The sequence below is a fragment of the Lissotriton helveticus genome, chromosome 1_1 (assembly GCF_964261635.1).
Source record: "Lissotriton helveticus chromosome 1_1, aLisHel1.1, whole genome shotgun sequence".
Classification (NCBI taxonomy): Eukaryota; Metazoa; Chordata; class Amphibia; order Caudata; family Salamandridae; genus Lissotriton; species Lissotriton helveticus.
In genome coordinates, this window is record NC_136057.1 from 744482754 (window position 1) to 744504639 (window position 21886).

Consider the following 21886-nt stretch of genomic DNA (forward strand, 5'->3'; position numbering starts at 1 on the left):
CAGCGTAAAGAAAACCGTGATTTATTATAATTTTATTTTGTGTCACGGAGTCTTGGAGAGGCAGGGCCAGGAGGATAACAGGCAGCCACTGGGAATGGCATGCACTGTTATCTGTGCCCATTGCAGTCACCGTCGTGTGCATGTATCAGCGGGACCAGGAAAAGGCAGGAGACGTGTTTTAGTGATACCGGTTTTTAATTGTTCGAACAACGAATCAGTACAAGTCCTGCGAACTGCTGCTCGTCGAGGTGATCTACTTCTCTCCGTGCGGCTCTTCCGGAGTACTCCCTCCTCTCTCCTCCGGACGGGGCTTCTCCTTCGGTGGGGCTCTGGAGGCTCCGTGCTGTCCACCCTCGCCGACACCTCTGCGAGCCGTACCCCTCCTGGCGTACGGCTGGGCGGATCGTGGTGTTGGCCTCCAGGCGTTCCCGGTTCGTCCTCGGCTCTCCCGTCGGGTCCGCCCGTCTGTGTAGAGGTGTCCGGGATGCTCCCAGCGTTCGGCTCCCAGCTCCAGTCCCGATTCGTCCTCTCCTCTTCTTCCGCGAGGCTGGCTTCGCTGATCCACCTGTTGTAGTTGCGCCACTCGATCTCCCCGTCGCCTCGTCCTCCTCTTCGCCGCTCCTCTTCTCTGCTCTCTCGTCCTCCTCTTCTCCGCTCCTCCTCGCTGCTTCCTGCCATTCCGCTCTTCTCCTCACTGACCGCTCCTCCGGTGTAAAGACACACCTGGTGTTGGGCGTCTTCACCTTTTATCCACCTGTTGGGCCCCTCCTCCTCGGTTTCACCTTCGGTCTTGTTAAAGGGCCATACGTCCTCCTCGTCACAGCTGTAGGTGTCCCGGCCGGTCCACTCCGAGTACTGCGTGGGCTGTGGAGAAAAGAGGGTGGGGTCACATATGGTCAGGTCGCGCCCTACAGTGGGGTGCGCATGGGAGACCCCGTTACACACCTCCCCCTCAGGACACTTCCGATCGGGAAGTGGGTGGCGGGACAGGAAATCCGCCCGTGTTATCCACCCCCCTTTTGTGGCACACCCTGAAGGAGAAAGGCTGCAAAGCCAAAAACCAGCGCATGACCCTGGCATTAGCGGACTTGTTACGGGCCATCCACGTAAGAGGCGCATGGTCCGTGTATAGCGAGAAGGACCGGCCCTCAAGGTTATAGGCCAGTTTCTCGACGGCCCATCGAATAGCTAGGCACTCCTTTTCCACGGTGGCATATTTGAGTTCGCGAGGAAACAATTTTCTGCTGATGAACAGGATCGGATGATCCATCCCGTCTCTGCCTTCCTGCGAGAGAACTGCGCCGATCCCGTAATCGGACGCATCAGTGTGCAAAGAAAACGGTCGCGTGAAATCCGGTGAGTTGAGTATCGGTGTGGAGGTGATCCTTTTCTTGAGCTTGGAAAAAGCGTCCAACATAACAGGAGTGGGTTTTAACAACGCGGCCTGTTTGAAGGTTGTCTGTAGGGCATCCGTGAGGGGGGCTGCTACCTGTGCAAAGCTCGGAATAAAACGTCTGTAGTATCCAATTAGCCCCAAAAATGCACGTAACTCTTTTTTTGTGGTGGGAAAGGGAGCCTCCGAGATGGCCCGTACTTTTTCGGTTTGGGGCTCTATAAGCCAATGACCCAGCACGTACCCCAGGTACTTTACTTTGTGAAAGGCTATTCTCGATTTCTTGGCGTTTATCTTCAATCCCGCTTGGTCGAGGGTCTCCAGCACTAGCTCTAAGTGTTCCAGGTGAGTCTTCCAGTCGGGGCTGAACACCACGATGTCGTCCAGATAGGCAGACGTAAAGGCTGTCAGACCACGTAGCACAAATTCATAAGTCTCTGAAAGGTGGCGGGTGCTCCATGCAGGCCAAACGGTAGCACCGTAAACTCGTAGTGTCCCTCAGCGGTTGAGAACGCGGTTTTGTGGCGGTCCTCCTCCCGGAGAGGGACCTGCCAGTACCCTTTTGTGAGGTCTATCGTGCTTATGAACTTAGCATCACCTAGCTTCTCGATGAGTTCATCTATCCGCGGGATGGGATAAGCGTCAAATTTAGAAATGTCATTCAAGGCGCGGAAGTCCATACAAAATCGTCTTGTACCGTCGGGTTTGGGTATTAGGACGATCGGACTAGACCAGTTACTATGGGAAGGGCGTATTACACCGAGTTTCAACATGTCGGCCACTTCGCGTCGTATGTCCTGTCGCCTGGCCTCCGGGATCCGGTAGGGGCGGAGTTTTATGGTCTTTCCTGGAACTGTGTCTATTCGATGTTCTGCCAGAGTGGTTTTACCCGGAAGGTCTGAAAAAACCTGTTTCTGTTTCCGAAGGACTTCCATCAACTCCCGTTTTTCTTCTTGTCTCAGGTCTTCGTTGAGGACTAGTTGTGGGATTGTGGTGAGGCATTGTTTCTTCTCCTCTTCCGCTAGGTGTATTTCGGTAGGGGGTTTCCCCAGCCATTTCTTCAACATGTTTATCTGTAGTCTGTAACTGGTGTTACCAATCGTTTCCACTACTTGATACGGCCCACTCCACTCGGCTTTAAACTTTTGCGTGGACGAGGGCAACAACACAAGTGCCCAATCCCCTTTTTCCATTGTCCTCCATTTTTTTCCTTTGTCGTAAACATTTTTTTGTTTGTTCTGGTGTTTCTCCAAATTGGCGAACGCCAGGTCCTGTAGCTTTCCTAGTTTGGAGCGCAGGTTACGGGCATATTCTAGGGTGTTTGCGATCTCTTCAGGGGTTTCTTTCTCCCAAGCCTCCTTGGTCATATCCAATAGAGATCTTGGCTGTCGCCCATACAGCATTTCAAAGGCTGAGACCCCTAAACTGCTTTGCGTCTGTCCTCTGATTACATACAAGGCAAGGGGGAGTACCTGATCCCACTCATTACTGTTGACCTCCAGCATTTTTCTCAATGTGGTTTTCAGGGTGCGGTTGTACCGTTCCACGAGTCCATCCGTTTGAGGGTGGTACACCGCGGTACATATCTGGTGGATGTGTAGTACCTTACATACCTCTCCCATGAGGCGGGACACGAAGGGGGTCCCCTGGTCTGTTAGTATTTCCTTTGGGAAACCCACTCGTGCGAACAGTTCCAGCATTTTGTCTGCTACGTTTTTGGAGGTGGTAGAGGTAAGGGGAAAAGCCTCCGGGAATCTGGTGGCGTAGTCAACGATCACTAGGACATAGGAGTATCCTTTTTTTGTCTTTGGGAGAGGCCCGATGATGTCCATCCCTATTCTTTCGAAAGGAACCCCTATGATGGGGAGGGGTTGCAAGGGCACCGCTGGGGGTCGGGTCATGTTTCGGGTTTGGCATATGTTACATTCTTGACAGTAAGTCAGTGCGTCTTTATAGATCCCAGGCCAATAGAAACATTTCAGGAGATTCTGTGCTGTTTTTTCTGCCCCCGTATGACCTGCTACCAAGTGGGAATGGGAAAAAAACAGTACTTGTTCCCTGAACGACACTGGAACCAACAACTGTTCAGGGTCGTCTTTTCCTCCTTGTCGGTATAGCAGGCTGTTTTTGATGAAGAAGCGCGGATACCGCATGGGCTCCGTGTCCTGGTTGTGGTGAGCCTTTTCCCAGGCGTTGAACAACGTGGCATCGTTGGCCTGGGCGAATTGAAAGCTGCGGTCCAAGGTCCAGGGATCAGTGGACGTCAAGGCTGCTACAGCCGATGGGCGTCCCATCGCCTCTCTCTTCCCCTTTACCTTACTCATGCTTCGTTCGAACATCGACAGAAAGGCCGGATTGTTAGTTCCGATTATCAGGTCTTCTGGTAGCGTAGATAACACCCCAACTCGTACCCGGGAGGGGGTTCCTTCCTGTGGTTCCAGCGGAATGACGGCCACGGGGTAGGGTTTCACATTCCCGTGGACGCACCGTATATACACCTGTTCGTGGGGGATGAGTTGTTGGGGACGCACATGGTGGGCCTGGACTACCGACTGGCGGCATCCGGAATCTAGGAGTGCTTGCACGGGGTTGCCGTTGATCCTCATACTTACGCGGTATGCATGTCCCATCTCTGCTGAATAGAGGACGGTGCGGGGTAAGTACCCCACTTCCATGGGTTCGTCTGCCGGTTTTCTCCTAGGGCAAAGCCTAGCAATATGGCCCCAGGTCCCGCACTCAAAACACTGGGGCCCCGTGTGAGGGAGGGGTTCGTTTCTCCAGGGGCGAGGTCTCGGATTTTCAGGGACCCTCATGGGCTTTTTCTCCGGTCTGAAGGGCGATTTCTGCTTGTCTGTCTCGGTGGTCTGTAGAGGTCTCTGTTGCACACGGGAGTAGGTGTTGGCCATCTCTACGGCCTGAGCAGTTGTTAGATCATGGTGCTGTTTCAGCCATCTCTGCGTGGCGAAGGGTAATGCCTCTAAGAACTGTTCCAGGTATATCCGGTCCATTATCTCTTCCTTTGTGCTATCGTTGGGGCTGAGCCACTTGTCTGCGGCCATCTTTAGCCGAACAAATAGGGTTTTCGGCGTCTCTCCGGTTACTCCTCTTTCTCTCCGGAATCGGAGCCTATAGGCTTCTCGGTCCAAGCCTAGATGATCAAGGATTATCCTTTTGATTTCAGTGTAGGAGGTGTCTCCTCTCGGGTTCGCCACCTGGTATGCGGCCTGAGCCTCTCCGACCAATAACGGGGCCAAAAAGAACGGCCATTTGGCCCCGGGCCAGCCACAGGCTCGGGCTGCTCGTTCAAAGTTTAAGAGAAAAGCATCGGGGTCTTCTCCTGGTTGGTACTTCTGTAGGGAGACCCCACCTATGGTGTGTGGTATGTTGCTCACTGTAACCGGGCTTGAAGAAAGGAGAGGGTCCAGTGCTCTGGCTATCACGGCAGTCTTAATCAGCTCTCTGTCGGCTTCGGCCGCCCGGAGTTGCTGCTCCGCCAACCTTTCCATTCTCTCCTGCCCTTGCACTGAAGCTTGTACTACTCCTTCCATCTTCTGGTCACAGACGGCTACAGTGCCCGCATTCTCCACCACTGTAACAGCGGGACCAGGAAAAGGCAGGAGACGTGTTTTAGTGATACCGGTTTTTAATTGTTCGAACAACGAATCAGTACAAGTCCTGCGAACTGCTGCTCGTCGAGGTGATCTACTTCTCTCCGTGCGGCTCTTCCAGAGTACTCCCTCCTCTCTCCTCCGGACGGGGCTTCTCCTTCGGTGGGGCTCTGGAGGCTCCGTGCTGTCCACCCTCGCCGACACCTCTGCGAGCCGTACCCCTCCTGGCGTACGGCTGGGCGGATCGTGGTGTTGGCCTCCAGGCGTTCCCGGTTCGTCCTCGGCTCTCCCGTCGGGTCCGCCCGTCTGTGTAGAGGTGTCCGGGATGCTCCCAGCGTTCGGCTCCCAGCTCCAGTCCCGATTCGTCCTCTCCTCTTCTTCCGCGAGGCTGGCTTCGCTGATCCACCTGTTGTAGTTGCGCCACTCGGTCTCCCCGTCGCCTCGTCCTCCTCTTCGCCGCTCCTCTTCTCTGCTCTCTCGTCCTCCTCTTCTCCGCTCCTCCTCGCTGCTTCCCGCCACTCCGCTCTTCTCCTCACTGACCGCTCCTCCGGTGTAAAGACACACCTGGTGTTGGGCGTCTTCACCTTTTATCCACCTGTTGGGCCCCTCCTCCTCGGTTTCACCTTCGGTCTTGTTAAAGGGCCATACGTCCTCCTCGTCACAGCTGTAGGTGTCCCGGCCGGTCCACTCCGAGTACTGCGTGGGCTGTGGAGAAAAGAGGGGGGGGTCACATATGGTCAGGTCGCGCCCTACAGCGGGGTGCGCATGGGAGACCCCGTTACAGTGCACTTTGCATATTCTCCAGGCACTCACACACCCACTCAGACAGTCACTCACAGGTCCATTCACAGTCCCACACAGGCATTTACGGACAAACACAGGCACTGACACACACACTCACACAGATACTCATACATCCACTTACAGACCCACACAGGCACTCACACACTCACTCACTGACTCACACAACCACTCACAAACCCACTCTCAAAAGTGACAGGTTACAGTTAAGATTAAAAAGTTTAAAACATGGGAGGAGCCAAGCCGGCATCGAAGATGGCCGCCCAGTCCCCCGGCTCCGTGTACCATCTCCTCCCGGAGGTGCCTTCGGCCTGATATCCTGTCTCACAAGGGGCACGCACGGGCGCAGGAGCGGCTCCGGTACTCGATGGAGCGTCCCCGGGGTTTCTACCACCTCCACACGGGGAGAAACGGACGGCGGCGTTTGCGGCCTGGGGCAGCTTTAAGACCGGGACCTTGTCTAACTGCGGGGCCGGCCACTAATTCAACAACAGCGGCCACCAGTCACAGTGAGGGGCCGGTCGGCTCCGGATTGCTTTGGACCGGCCGATTTTCGGTTCGCTCACTTCTCTGCTTGGGGGCATGAGTCGAGGATTGCCCCCTCATGATTCCCCTGGGTCGTTTGTCCCCTTTTTTGGAAATTTCTCGCTTGCCGCCGAGGACCGTGGGCTTTCCTGTCCCGCTACTTGCGGGAGAATCCCGAATTCGAGCCCGACCGCGATTAATAATGCGGCCCCCCCCGGCAGCTGTGTATTGACCATGTCTCCATTGTTTGGGTGCCCGGCTGGTGCTACCATGACGCCTGATGCCCTGCTGCACGTGCCCCGGCCCCGGACTATGATGGTGCTCCCTCGGAACGTAGAGAGGAGGGCATAGTGCTGTATCCGTGCTGCCGAGTCCTGACCTGTTTTTCATCCTGTGGAGGACGGGAGCTTTAACAAAGAGGACATGGAGTGGAACTGCGTCCTGGTGATCTCCTGGCTGCCCTAACTGACCTACACGATACCTTGGGGCAGGATGCCCGTCCACTGTGTGATAAGCTGGGTGATATTGACTTTGTGTTGGAACGATGGAGCCCGAGTGGTTTGTGGGCGCACAGTGGTATGTTTCACTTCGTACCCGGACGTGACAATATGGCGCCTGCACTGATATCCTGAACTTCTGGACGCGGACTCTCGAGAGATCCCCAGTTTGTGACATTTGTGGTCTAGAACTATCCGTGGGCTCCTGCTTGGAACTGAACGCTGGAATTCTTTCCACACCATGCCGTTGGTGTCTTCGATTCTGCTCCAACCACGTTTTCATCCTGCAACACTCTTTCCCTGCTCTGCTTTGCTGATTGCGATGTGGCAGTCATGTTGTTGCGATAGGTGGGCCATCGTAGTATGTGCGGGACGGGGCAAGGATAGACGATGTTTCCTCCGTTTTGATGCTTCCTGTTTGCGGATTCCTGTGGGATGTGTGTGACATTTTGTCTTATATTGTTGCCATGTTGGGCTGCTCCTGTGCCTAGTGCACTGTCCTATTGTATTGCTGTGGGCGAAGGTGTTTTACGTTCTGTCCCTATATTATATTTGCAGAGGGGGAGGCCGGGGGACTGTTAGAGGGCTCCCCTCCCGTTTTTTCTTTCTTTCTTTCCTTCCCTCGCTTGGGTTCTTTTTAGTCTGGACGGGTGGTTGTTTCTTTTCTCTTTCTTCTAAATCTCGGGTTCATACAGCGGGCGACAGGCACACTGCTGAGGGGGAGGCCGTAGCCGGAGGCAGGGGTGCAGGGTGGGGGGTATTCTCTGTTTTTCTTTTTCCTTTTTCAGTCTCTAGGGCCTCTTTTTCTCTCTTGCTTTGCTTGGATTTCTTTTTCCTCTCTTTCTTTTCTTCTTTTTGGGATTCCGAGTAGTAGGTAGTTTACCGGATGTTTTTATGTCTCAAGCCAGTATGGGGGATGTTATCATAGTTTCTCGTTTTTTGGTACGGCGGGCATGTGCTGCATTGGGGGGCGTAATGTGCTGTTTGTTCCTATCCTGTTTAGTGCGCGTTAGTGTCTGCGCCCCGCCGGCAGTGGTCCCAAATGTGCATATCCTGATTTGCGATGTCCCCTATCTCTGGTGCTGCTAGATTGTATGATGTCGGATCCTGCTCTATCTCTGAACCCTAAAAAAAATGAAAACATAACCTCTCTTATCCTGGTGCCACTATGGTGCAACAGTATCCTGGGTGTTGATGTGGACTTTGGGAGGCGGGAGGTATGTGTATCGACTTCTTGATTTGCATTGACCGTCTCTGTGATATTGGCCGGATGTGTTTTTGCTAGCCTGTAATTGTATCCACCTTATTTACAATAAAGGTTTTAAAAAAAAAAAAAAAAAAAAGTTTAAAACATGTTGGCATTCACTGAAAAAAAAAGTTTGTAAGAACGTTATAGTTAGGAAATAGAATTTTTTTTAAATTTAGAAATTTACTAAAAAAAACAAAGGTTACACAGACGTTATAGTTAGCTCAGATTTGCCTCGTTCAAAACCATTGAAATTCAGCAGTTATAGTTACCTGAGCTAACTATAACTTACACCCCCACAATGCACTGCTTATGACATCACATATTACATCACTTATGACATGGTCAGTGACATCACTGATGAGCTCTCAAATGATATCATTCATGACATCATCCAGTGTGTGAAAGTGCTTTCTAAATGTTTCTGAGACAGATATATAGTAAGCCACTGCATAAGTTAAATTAATATTCTTTCTAAACTAGTAATGAGTGATACTGCTTCTAACATAGTGATAATGCTTCTAACATATGTCATCGGAGTCAGTGTGTGACTGTCTGAATCAGTGTGGGAGTGGGTGTTGGTGTGCTGTATGTGTGTGAGTGGATGTATAGGTAAATAAGACTGGACTTGTCCTCTTCTGATGGTACATAATAACACAATCATGTCTTTCATAGTCTTGGTTGGAATAGAGTCTGTGAAAAGTGAAGATGGTCTTAGACCTGCATTGACGGTGAACAATTCTGATTGTGACATCTCCTAGAAAGAAGACCAGACTTTGGTAGGGTGATGTGTTAAGGGAGTGAGGCGTTCATCAGTTTGGTCAGAGGTGAGAGATAGAGAGACAGGGAGGGACATGGGAAACAGTAGATGTACTGGGGAAGAGCAAACAATGCAGAAATCTGCAATCAGGCAAAGGGCAAGACAACATATGCACTCCCACGGAGTGCTGGAAGAAAAAGTAGGTCCCTGAATGTCAGCAGTTGAAAGAAAGCAGTCATCCACTCAAAAGGATAATAAAGAAGCTATACCTCAGTGGAGGTTTAAACTCTAGAAATATGAAAGAGAGTCATCAAATAAGAAGCAAGAAAATTAGCTAGACAAAGCCACCCAGTCATGAACAGCAGGCTTTCCCAAAGAGCTCTCAAAGTATTGTTATTGTACACAATAGGTATTTCAACAACAGACAGTTATAGACTGTTTGTCGGTGTGAACTAAAATGAGTCCTTGGCATGAAATATGTGTTTTTGTAAGGTTTGCACTTGAGATATGTGTTTGCATGATTTCATTTACAAAAGTGTCTTCTTTCTGTCACCCTTAGAAATTTGTCTCTTCATGTAGTTCTCTAGAGGACCATTGTGTTGACTTGTTGGGTTGATGTGCCTTCCCGGTGAAGGCTGCACAACTCTGGAATCAGCTCACTGCTTTCCTTAGACACTCAACTGATCTCCTGCGCTGTAGAAGGACTTTGAAAACCTGGCTTTTCCCCCACTGATCCTTAATAGCTGGTAAAAGACATTTTAAAAAGTCCAATATAAGAGTATTACAGATTTGGTGACACCAAGTTTTCTGGAGACATTACCCACAGACGCCACACACGATAATGTACAATCATTCTACATGGAAACCAGTGATACCAAGGGATTTAACTGCAACCGTCAGAGTTATAGCCAAAGACACCTGTAAAGCTACAGACCGACAAACCAAGGTCCCAGATGCAGAGGAAACAAGGCACAAGTATCATTAATACTGACCCCTCCTTAATTACTTGTCAGCATCATTATACATCCTCGGCCTGTGCACAATCCTGCTTGGACTGCAAACCACAAGCGTCTCTGTAAATGTTTGTAAGAGCAACATTCATAGCGAAGAGCACATTGGTAAGGTAAACAAGTCAATCACCCCCAGGGATCTTCCCGTAAGTCATTTTTGAAAGATATGAGAACATATGGTGCATTTCATAGTACATATTTTGCATGAAAGCAATTTGTTTGAAATTATGAAGCCATCAAAGATTATCAATTATATTTTCTGCTGTGTATCAGTAAACAAATCCAAACACTCATTAGATAATTGTGTATCCAGTAAACACCAAGAAGTCAACAGAAAATTGAATTTCATTAATAAAACATCAGACTGAGCACTTCACATTTATCCGACAATCACCCTATATTCTGCAGTAGAAACCAACATATTATATAAAACACTCCTTGCACAGTCTTCTCTTTCCTCCAATTTAACTTCCTAATCATCATCATCATCAAGAAGAGTTAACAAGAACCTCATAGTAGAACATACACAATATAAAGAAGGAGAAATTCAACAAGAATGTTTAGAACAACTTTCAGTATTTTTATTCCCCAATCCCCAAATTTACTTTGTAACCCAGACCAGAGAGCCAAAAATATCATTAATATTATGGAAATCTTTAACGTTATCTCAGATAATAATCTGCTGTTTTATTTTCAACACTGCCAGCGTTATAAACACAGCACCCAGCCATCATGATAGCAGACACCAACCTATTGGTACTAGTGCTCACTTAGGGCCATATGTATGAAGCTCACGATTTGCGATTAGAATTAGCGATTTTTACCAAATCGCAGATTCCGAATCGCAAATCGCTATGTATGTAACAAATCGCAAATAAATAGCGATTCGGTAAAAAACGCTATTTATTTGCGAGAATCCGAAAAGCGATTCCTTAAACCCCCAAAAATCGCAAAATAGCGATTCCTTAACGGGAAAAATCGCAATTTTGCGAATTTCGCAAAACAGCCAATCGGAAAGCTGGAGCATTCTGATGACATCAATACCAGGAAGTGACTGACTACCCATGCTGCAACAGTGCTGCTGAGGGAGAGTCACAGAGAGGGAGAGGGAGATTTTGAAAACTGCTACAGGTAGACCATGGCTGAAAGTGGCAACATTGAAATGGCTGGAACATAGCAGCAGCAACAGCAGGAAGGAGAATGTCCCAGGAAGAGAAAATTGAAATTTTCTGAGGCAGAACTTGAAACCCTGATTCAGGAGATGGTGCCAAACCACAACCTGCTGTTTGAGAGGAGTTCCCTGAAGGTGCCAGAGACCAGGAAGAGAAGCATTTGGGCAGCCATACAGGCTAAAGTGAATGCGGTGGGAGTGACACACCGGAGTGTGGAGGTACTACGCAAGCGCTGGTACGACATGCGCCAGCGCTCTAAAGAAAAGGTAGCTACCAGGCTGGAGCAGTCACAACTCACCGGTGGAGGCACCTCAACTGTGCCAGAATCCACACCTCTGGAGCAACTAGTGGAGGGTACTCTGGCACCAGAGAGTGTGACGGGCGTGGCTGACCTAGACAGCTCGGAGCCACAAACATCCAGCCCAGGTAAGAAGCATGCCATCACACACCAAACCCCACCCCCAGACCCCCAGCTGCAACCTAGAGGGTAGGGGACCCACATTTCATGCTAGAGCAGGTATAAAGGCAGTAACAGCAAGACATTATGGGAGATGTAGTCACATGTAAATTAAAGTTGTGTAAACAATTAAGCTAGCCAATTTTGGCATGTGCAGGACAAGAAAGGGGCATGAACAAGGAATGTGCACCCAAACTGTGAAATTTGTTATTTTCACATTGCAAATGTGTAAAAAAAATTAATGTGTGCTGTTCTGTCCACAGCACCAGCAACTACACAGCCAACAGGCAGTGGAACAGTGAGGGAACATCCAGACACTGAAGACGCAGGGCAGGAGCCAGATTCAGATGGGGAGGATAGCCCTGTCAATCCTCCGAAGAGACAGAGGCGGCGCATAGTGAGGCCACTGCCACCAATGGAGGATGAGACAGCAACAACAATCTGCAGTCCGATGACACACAGCCACAGCAAGAGTCCAGGCCTCAAAACATCCAAGGTCTACAGGGCACAGCCAGGCGTAGGAACCGCACGGCCAGCAGCTTTGGGGAACAGGCAGGTGATTCAGTGTTTGCAGGCTTGGAATTAAACATGCTCCAGGTGCAGCGCCTGCAGGCAAAAAACATAAAGTTGGTGGTACAGCGAGAGGTGAGGGCAGGGCTCAGGGGCATACAGGGAGAAGTGAGGGGTGCCATGCAAGCACTTTGTGGGGAGCTGCAAGCAGAACGTGCAGCAAGGCGCAGAGACCATGAGCGCATGGACCGTTATACACGGGCAATCAATAGATTGGCCTCTGCTATCAACGTCCAGAACAGGCGCAGCATACTAATGCAGCGTGAATTCTCACATGGCATGCGGGATATCGCCACTGCAGTTGTGCAGTCAACATCTGCTCTGGACGAGCTGTGGGCCCTACGTACTGCAAGCCCTGGAGTACTCACTCACAGTGAGGAAGACGCCCAGTCTGTGCGGAGTAACAGCACCCCACCACCCACCATGGAGAGGCGCCGTAGTGGCAGGAGCAATAGGTCTGCTACGCACAACTAGAATGACTTTGCAGCCACACCGGTTAATTTGTTGCACTGTGACTTTAACATGGGCATGTTATTAGGAGTGTGAGTAGTTGCCATGGAGGATATGTGGCATTGTTTCTCATGCCATTAAAACACAGTTACACACATTAGAGTTGTCATTGTGTCATTATTTCATACCTAGAAGTAGTTGCACATGATTTCATCACGCCTCTGGCGGCCTGCTGCAGCACCAGCGACACCAGCTGCCATGCCTCCAGGTCCAGGCCCCTCCACGTCAGAGGTATCTGATTTGCTCAACTCCACTGATGTGCCTTTCAGCATGGCACATGCTACCACTATTTTGCAACATGTTTCTGGACTGTATTGGAGTACTCCTCCGCTTTTATGAATGCATCAAAATCGGCTCTTCAGTATGCCAAAAGCCCTTTCAATGGTGCCTCTTGTGGAAATGTGTGCGCGATTGAATCACCGCTCCCCAGCAGTAGCAGGATTGAGGTAGGGTGTCATGATAAAGTCCCGGACTGCATAGGCACTGTCACCTGTGGTTTGAAATGTAAAAGGTTAGTCACTGATTTGCACATAGGAGTCAGTAGAAATGTGCCCTATGTTAAAATGCATTTACCCAGTAAGTATCCCTCGCCAAATTCGCCTCTTGAGAGTCTACGGTATAGGCCACTGTGACGAAAGATGAACGAGTCATGTGTGCTGCCTGGATACTTTGCTACTATGTCAGTGATGATGTTTTTAGCATCACACACCACCTGTATGTTAAGTGAATGGTAGCATTTCCGGTTCCTGAATATGTACTCATTGTTGGAGGGGGGTGATATAGCGACATGTGTCCCATCGATACACCCTATGATGTGGGGGAATTGTGCAATATTGTAAAAGTTCTGCTTGGTCTGGGCTAGTTCCTGTGGGGTGTTGGGGAAGTGTATGTGGTGTTACATCCTCTGTACCATGGCATCGAGGAACGCATGAAAAAAGCGTGACAGGGCACTTTGTGACACCCCTCCTGCTGTGGCTATCACCCCCTGAAAACTACCTGAGGCCAGCAGGTGTAGTGAACACAGGACCTGGATGTGAGTGGGGATGGCTTGTGTCCTGCATGTGGGGTGTTCAAGATAGGGTCTGAGTTCTTCAATTAAATCTAGTATACTGTCCTCCTCCAGTCTGTAGTGGGTGTAGATGTCATCATCAGTGCGCAGGGAGATTGTGATGTGCGCACGGAACGTCCTCTCCTAGCGTCTACTCCTCTGCGCAGCAGCCCTCAGTCTTCGCCTCCTCGCAATGATGTACAGCCCAGCCATTGTGGAAAAGAGTCTGTTGCATTGTGGGCTTCCTTATATACTTTGCACCTGGTTACCAACTGCTCCCACTTGGTGGTAAATGCGATTTCTAAAATAGCGAATTTCGTGAATTCGCAATTTGCAATTTTTTGATACATTCCATTGCGATTCCTTATTAGCGATTTCTGATTTTGTGATTATCGGTAACTGGATATTCGCACAATAAGGAATCGCTAAGGGAATCGCAGAATTATGACTCACGCAATTTAAGGAATCGCAATTTTAGCGATTCCTTAAATTGCGATGTGGTTTTGGCTTCATACATGGGAAATAGCTAATTTTTATTCGCAAATGCTATTTTTAGCGATTCGCAGCGTTTACGAGCAAAAATTAGCTTCATACATATGGCCATAAGTCAGGAAGCAGACAACATTTGCAGCCATTGCAAAATTAGAGGTATGTGGACAATCACTTGAATATTTATACTTTCTAGAGCATTAGCAGTGGATTAGGCCACATCCTCTAACACCCTAGTCAATCGTCTTATTTCTTTTATTTTTTAAGCAGTTTTTATTGGCATTTTTTACGTAAACATGCATATGTTGGAAATAATGAAATATTGTGTCTTGTTCATAAACAGGAAAAACGACGACAATCAATCCAAATGTGAATACCATTGTGTATCAAGGATGCAACTGACTAGAAAGAAAAACAAACAAGCATTGGCGTAGCCAATAGGTCTCGCTTTTGGGACCTTATAAGTATTTAGTTATGCAGCACAATATCTTTGGTGCAACAACATCAACTGTTGCATGGCTAAACAATTATAAGGTCCCAACGGTGACACCTATTGGCTTTGCTAATGCTTGTTTTCCCAGGAGAGAGGTTAAACAAGAATTCAACACTCTCTTCAATCAATGTAAATGAGCTGATAGGTTTCAGAAGCAGGTGATTTCTAAGAGCATGCATGTAGGAACTGTAACTTACCTCGCAGGGAATGGTGACATGCTAGCTTCATCTGGTTTAAAGTGGAGGTAATGTTACACTTTTTGCGGTAGAATGGTCGAAAGGCAAAAAGTACATAATACTTCAAAAATCAGCATTGCCAATCATGCCTGTATAACGCAGATGTGGAGAAATCAAATTATGCAACGTAAACAGTTTTATCCTCATTCTGTGTTTTACAGGCTCAGAACTGAATGAATATATAAAAAAAATAACTGTGAAATCGTATTAGCTTGTTGGCACTTGCAATAGGATTTCATGGCAATGCGCGGAGGCATTTAGTAATAAATCCTTTGCTGCTTACCAGAGCCACAATAATAGAACAGAGAACCTCATAACTTTAGGTGGGATGAAAAAACTGGGGGTCTCTCAAAGGGGAATGTCCGATGTAATTAAGTGCATGGCTTAAAACACATAAGCAAAAAATCTGTGCCGCCCGACTGGTATTTTTCTGTTTCTGTCATCGCAACCAGATATATAATAATACATATAACATTATTCAGAATAGCCAGAACTATTGGCTTTGTCAACGGTTGTTAGTTGCATAAGATACATAAGCAACAACAGCTTCGTTGAATATATTATTGAAAATGCTTCTGTTTTGAAATGATGAAACTGTAAAATAATTATAACGAGTATCTTTGAAGTTACTCAAAAACAGTGAAGAGTGGTACTGTTGCAAAATTAAGATTTCATTTCCACCTGAGGGTGAAGTCAGGGAAAAAATGGAGCACCCGATAGGGACCCTTTTCAGCATCAGCAGGTACCGAGCACAGGCAGGACCTGGCCCAGTTAAAAATATGGAGAACCTTAAAACGTTCTTTAACATCATGAACAGCTAGAACTCACAGCTATCTTCCTTCTTTTTCAGCTCACCAACAGATAAGGGGTCATGTGCTTCATAGTTCTATGTTGTGGTGAAAGTACAGTCTGTTGTGGTGAAAGTATTTGCCTGCTAGGGGAATGCTTGCACTGAGTATGTAAGGTCAAAAACTATAAGCCATTCAACTAATAATGAGCACGTTTGTTTAGTTTAAGTTATATTTCCTAGTTATATACGATTGTTTTGGTCAAGAGTAGTTTAGGTTACTCTTTACATTTTCCTTTTTTAAAGAGCATTGCGCATTGTTTTTCCATTTGGTTAAAAAAAACATTTTCCTCAATAATTTGTTATTTTCTAGGTTGTGCCTGAGCTTCAGACCATTGCAGGGGCAGTGCGTGACGGGACCTGCCACGTCAGTGAATGAAATGGTGAACTTGTGTACCTGAGCTCTCATGGAGAGAGCATTTTCCTTCTGACACAATGCAAGTTTGATGCTCAGACGTGTACATGCGGCGGCCATCGTAATATATTGAGCAAATGGAAATAAATGTGGATGTGGACTAACGGCCAGAGTGGCCGATTATGGAACTGGGCTCGAGTCTCGGCGTCGGCTAAACATCCTATGAGTCTGGGCAAATCACCCCCTGTGCCTACGAAAATGAACGTGTAATGTAACTGGTGCTCCTGTAAAGCGCTCCATTACCTTCAGGCCGAGTTTGTGCTACATAAACTGAGGTCCGCTGCGCAATGCCCCTTGCTGACCTCTAACTTGTCAGTGTTTGCCTGTTGAGGGAGGTAGGGGCATGGGCAGTTTAGAGCCTCTCTTTTTACGGCCACCTGGTCAGCTTTAGAGCCTCACAGCCCATTCATCGTGTGTCATTCAGCTGGCATTAGATGCTATCCTACAGGGGCGGCAGCTTAGCACATGCGGGTGCTTATGCCTAGGAAAACATTTCCCACACAGTGAGAAGGCAATGGAAAAGTCTATTGTTTATGTTTTATTGTGATGTTTCGAACTCAAGTTAAATCTAGCTTGCAAGAGGGAGAGAATCGCCATAAATGGAATAATGATGGCACAAACGCTTTGAAGAGTGATTTTTAAAACTTAAAGGAAAACACCTATAATATTAAATATCTACGAAGGAACAATATGAAATTTACTGTAAAGTACACATTTTTAAAAAGTACGTCAATCCTCGGCAGCGGACCTGGAGAAGCACAGAGCTTTTAAAAAAATTTAAATAATGTGGTCGGGTTTACTTCGCGTGCTTTCAACAAAACTGATTCTTGCGACTCAGACAGTCACATAGTTCGGGGCCAAATGCTATGGTGCTGAGATCTAAGACGCAGTTTACATTTAAGTTGGGCCCTTTCACAATGCCACCCCCTCAGCACACAATGTTAAACCCCTATGTTCACACACTGGGAATCTCACTGGCAAGCACAGTGCCCAGCAACGTCTGGCTGGAAGGGGGGGAAGGGAGGGGGTAGTGAGAGGGAGAGAAGGGGAGAAGGGAGGGGGTAGTAAGAGTGATTCGCACGCTGTAAGGCTTAATGAGCTATAACAGAAAGCCAGATGGCGGCTGCGCGCGTGCACACGCGCGTAACTGCAAGCTTGAGGCCAGCAAAAGCGTGTGGTACCACTTTTAAAAGCCCACTACTAAATGTCTCGCAGAGCAGCGCATGCGCTGGCTCAGGCGAGACCTAAAAAAACGACTTTTGGAACAGTAAACAATGAATAAATGATAACCTGTGAATCGGGTGAATGGTGAAGGAGGGGAGGAAAAAGAAAAAGGAGGGAAAAAGGAAAATACGAAAATGGGTGAAGGTGTGGGGAGTGAAGCAGGGAAGTAAAGCACTTGTTCCTAAAAATGAATGGTGTGTCATTAACATTCCCAAGCCAGGAGGATGTCATTAGGGGATGGATAGGGCAGCCACTTAGTAGGACTGGGGTTTGGGGCAGTAGGGAAGGGAAGACAACTTGTTAATCTGGCATGTGTGGTCAAGGAGAGGGCTGCGTGGTCTATGTCGGCTCTTGGAATTTGTCGAGAAGGGCGTCCCAGGTATCTGAGATGGAATGTTTACAGATGCCTTTTATTTCTTCCTTGTGTAGTGTGCTCTCAGCCCGAGCCCCCGCTAGCATGGTGAGTGTCCATGCAGAAAAAACAGTGACGTAACTAAACTTGAGGGTGCCCCCCTTTAAGATACATGGAGGGGCGCACACTCCGGATTTAAGCAGGAGCTTTATGTCCAGAGTACTGGGCTGAGGGGCTCCCTGCACCACGATCACATAGTTTGGAAATATATCTGCACCTAAGCTTGCAGTGTCTGCTTTTCTTCCACAACGTAGTGTCTGCTTTTCTTCCACAATGTAGGACAAGTACTCACGTGTCTAATTGCTAATGCTTTGCAGTGAAGAAAACAAGAACCAGGCCAATCTTCGGGTAGTCAAACGTATGGCTAGTTGCTACAGATAAGTTCAAGCTGGTTCCTTCGCCTTACATTGGGTGAGCAACACTCCTAAAAGAAGTTTAGCTATTGAAATTAAATTTTAAGAAAAAACACTGCCAAATTAATTCTCACAAACTAGTCCTTTAGAAGAGGCAGCCGATGGATAGCAGTACATTCAGTCAGGGTAAGCAATGTTTTTAGCATGGACAAGAATCAAAATGTAAAATTTTACAGGCTTTGCCACATATATACAGAAGCTGACATGTGTTGCTAGCTGTACTCATGTGCATCTTACCTGGCATGATGATGCTGTCTCACTTTTTCTCATGCTGCTGGTGGCGGGAACCTGCTATTGAGGGTATGCTGACCAGATGTCCACCAGAGAGTACACCTGCCGCTTGTATCCTGGCAAATCTGTGCTTCACATACCTTGTTTTATGTTGCAGTTTTTTTAATCTCCTCCACAGTACATATTTCCACCGCCAATGTATTGATCTTATTGGTGGCATGCTGACATGTCACTGATTGCTTCTCTTGTTAGAATAGAAATGTTTCTGCTTGCGCATTACTCTATGTAAGTTAGCATTTGAGGCACCATTTTCTTCTTAGACGCCATTTTGAACCATGATCGAAACAAATCCTTAGCTATTTCTGACAAAAGGCTCTGCTAGGTTTCGTTTCTACAAGGTTGGGTTTTGCTTCGCTAATGAATAGACTGTTCTTATTAGCGCAAACCTTTCTCAGTAGATAAAGGCCTTCTCCCACTTGTCTGGTAACGGGCACAACTGGAACAACCTTGTACTTTGCAACTTTGTGTAAAATATGAGCACTGAGATCGGTTTTCTCCCTGTATTCCATTGCTTAGCAGCACCTGCCTGGAAAATTCCACAGTGAGCGTGCTTTAGCCCGGTTACAAAATGTACATAATGTATCTTTTTGCTTGTCGATTTCAGTCCCTCTGCAGCACTCCTAGCGACTGGGCAGACTGGACTACTCTCTGAGTGTATTTAATAAACAGCTTTTGGTTTGTATTCTCTATTGTCTGACTGACTCATCATTTGGTATGGAAGGCTGAGAGGTGGTCATTAGTGAACCGAGTGACCCAAATCAGGCCACTTCCTTCAGTTGGCAACCGAACAGGGTCTCCTTCTGTGATTGATCCATCACCTTCTGCAGACGGAGGGGAGGCCGAGGACATCGTCTGGTCGGGCTGACGGTTCAGGGATCCCTGCACGAAGAGTATTGTTTGCTCACAGCTGCCCCTTCTGTCCATCTGGATGGTGCCTTGCCCAGTTGTCATCCGGACTGGAGTCCTGAACGGCAAAACCCTTAGATCTGACCGCTTGGTCTGAAGAGTGGGCAATGGAGAATTGGTTCATTTGTGTTACTCATGGTACCAGTGTGGTTTGAGTTTGGTACGGTTTGAGGACCTTTTTGATAAAAGGACTCGCTATTGCTTTGGCAGGCAAAAATAACAAATGTGTTTTCTTTTTGAAAATGCCTCGTCTTAGTAAGTTCTTGTCTTTCTGTTGTTGTTGTTCTGCTGATGCTCGATTGGAAAAAGCTCAGCCGGCGCCTCCAGAAGGCACACCTAATTTTGTATGTGAACATGGTCTTGGCCCTATTATGTTTAGTACATTATGGCACAAATATACGAGGGAAAATGCCGAGTTACAGTGGCCGTTGACGGGCACTTTTGAAGAACAAAAAATTGGGTTTTTACAGGAACAGTTACTTAAAAGACAAAGTAGACGTCCTATGTTTGATTCCCTCAGAACAGAAAGCAGCTAGACAGAGACGATTAAAGATGAAAAAGGATGCATGGAAGGGGAAGATGCAAACACTTACCCAGAAAACTGTAGCATATGATAGAGAAAAGCCAGAGGCAGGAGTTGAATGTGAAGATAAGAGGTTTCGGTTGCATATTGATTAATCTTATTTGACCCAAGATGACAGAGATACTTTTGTGGTGGAATTGTTAGACAATCGACCCCCACCTCCATATGCCCCACAGAGGATATAACCGCTGTTCCTTTACAGTCACAGGCAGCCTGTTGTATCTGCTCCGACTGTTTCCATATCTACAGCTGTTGTTTCGACGGCTTTGGCCATGGCACCCCCTGTTCCTCCTTTGTCTTCGCCATCTTTGACTACTGTCGTGAGTCCTGTATCCTTTGTTCTCTCTCCTCTGGTACAAGCGACAGCGACTATTGTACCTGGCACTTCTGTTGTTTCTCCTTCCATGGTTTTCCATCCTACGACCTCTTTGAGTATTGAGACACCAGCACATGGATTTGAGAACAGAGATTGGACAAAATTTAAGGAGTGCAGGGGCCCTTCAGTGCCGTCTGGGGTAGGGGATGAAGAAAAAAAATAATAGATAATCAGGCTACGCAGTGGGCTCGTAATGCAGTCTATAGTGTGGAGGATGTTTGGGAAGTCATGCGAGAATTTGAGCCTTTTATACAGAAGCATGTCCTTAAGAATATGTCTGCTATGTTGATTGGTCTTTGGCAGCAACACTTTATGACAGAAGCACCTCAAATTTTATTTGATGTTATAGATCAAGTGTATGTTTCTGATTTGGAGCCTGATCAGGTTTTTGGAAATCTTACGACTTTAATTGCTTACAGGGGAAGATTGTATGAGATTAGTCTTAAGTCGGTATCTCAGTTTCCGATGCGGGAGATTACGCTTATATATCACACAGAAATTCCAGAGTTAACAGATCAGCGCGGTACTGTCACCAGCCCGGGTGTAGCGGCCCATTTTTAGGAACAATGGGTTCATACTCCGTGGAAGAGAAGTGAGGTTCTATCCTTTTAAGACTCATTTTCCCGATCCGAGGAAAAATCTGACTGCTTATTATAAAAAGTTGATCGAAGCTGCCTCTTCTACTATAATGACCCTTGATGATATTGAAATGTTTTTTGGCCTTCTCATTCCGATTGATATTTGGAGACAGGTTCATACTCAAGATCATGTTGCAGAGTTGGGTGGCACCTGGGAGCAGATTAAGGGATGGGCTCAGGAAAGAAAGCCAGGTGATAAGCCCCGAGCTGAGATACTTGCTTTGCCCGGTCGTATTATTACATATATGCATTCTCTTATTCTACAGAAGAAGGTGAGTTGGGATAAGTTGACGGCTTGTCGACAGAAGAAGAATGAAAGTGTGTCTGATTTCTTTACTCGGTTTGAGGATACGTTTTTGGACTATAGTGGGCAGGATAAGTCTATTGAGGGAGGAGTTTGGTTGTTTATTGACCGCTTTGTTTCTAATCTTCTCCATGAAATTGCGACTCATTTGCAGGCGTCTGAGAGTACTTGGCCTCCTCTTCCCCCTCTGTTATTTTGAATATGGCTCAATATCATGAACATTGAGACCAAGAGGAGAAAGAGAAGATAGGTAAAAAGCATAAGGAGTTGAAGACGAAGGTGTAGTTACAACAAACGTTTAGGGGGAATAGTAGAGGACGCGGTAGTCCTTCTAGACAACTTCTGTACAACAGCAGGCAGCCGACCACCACACCTTTGGGGCCGAATAAGTGTGCATATTGTAAGAAGGAGGGCCATTGGCATAGCTTTTTTAGAAGGTTGCGGTCCCTACATGGAAAGGCTCTCGTGGATGAGGTTGTGGGACTAATGGAGCACAAAATGCTGTGGTCTCAAAAGGTTGTTCTGAATATAATTACTTTGATGACCCTCTCGATGGGCTGTATTATCATGATGATTATGGTATGGATGAGGTGACAGGGACGTCTTCACCTAGGATAACCAGAGATAGAGTGAGTGACCAGTCCGATACCTGTAGATCAGCG

At 47.5% G+C, this 21886-nt stretch overlaps 1 long non-coding RNA gene across 1 annotated transcript in view; it reads left to right on the plus strand.

The window, feature by feature from the left end:
- LOC144770724 (uncharacterized) overlaps positions 1 to 16357 on the plus strand; it is a 29870-nt gene extending 13513 nt beyond the window's left edge. Inside the window, exon 3 of the long non-coding RNA XR_013598993.1 lies at positions 15976 to 16357. This is a non-coding gene — a long non-coding RNA (uncharacterized LOC144770724). The remainder of the gene's footprint in view (positions 1 to 15975) is intronic.
- Positions 16358 to 21886: the final 5529 nt, after the last annotated feature.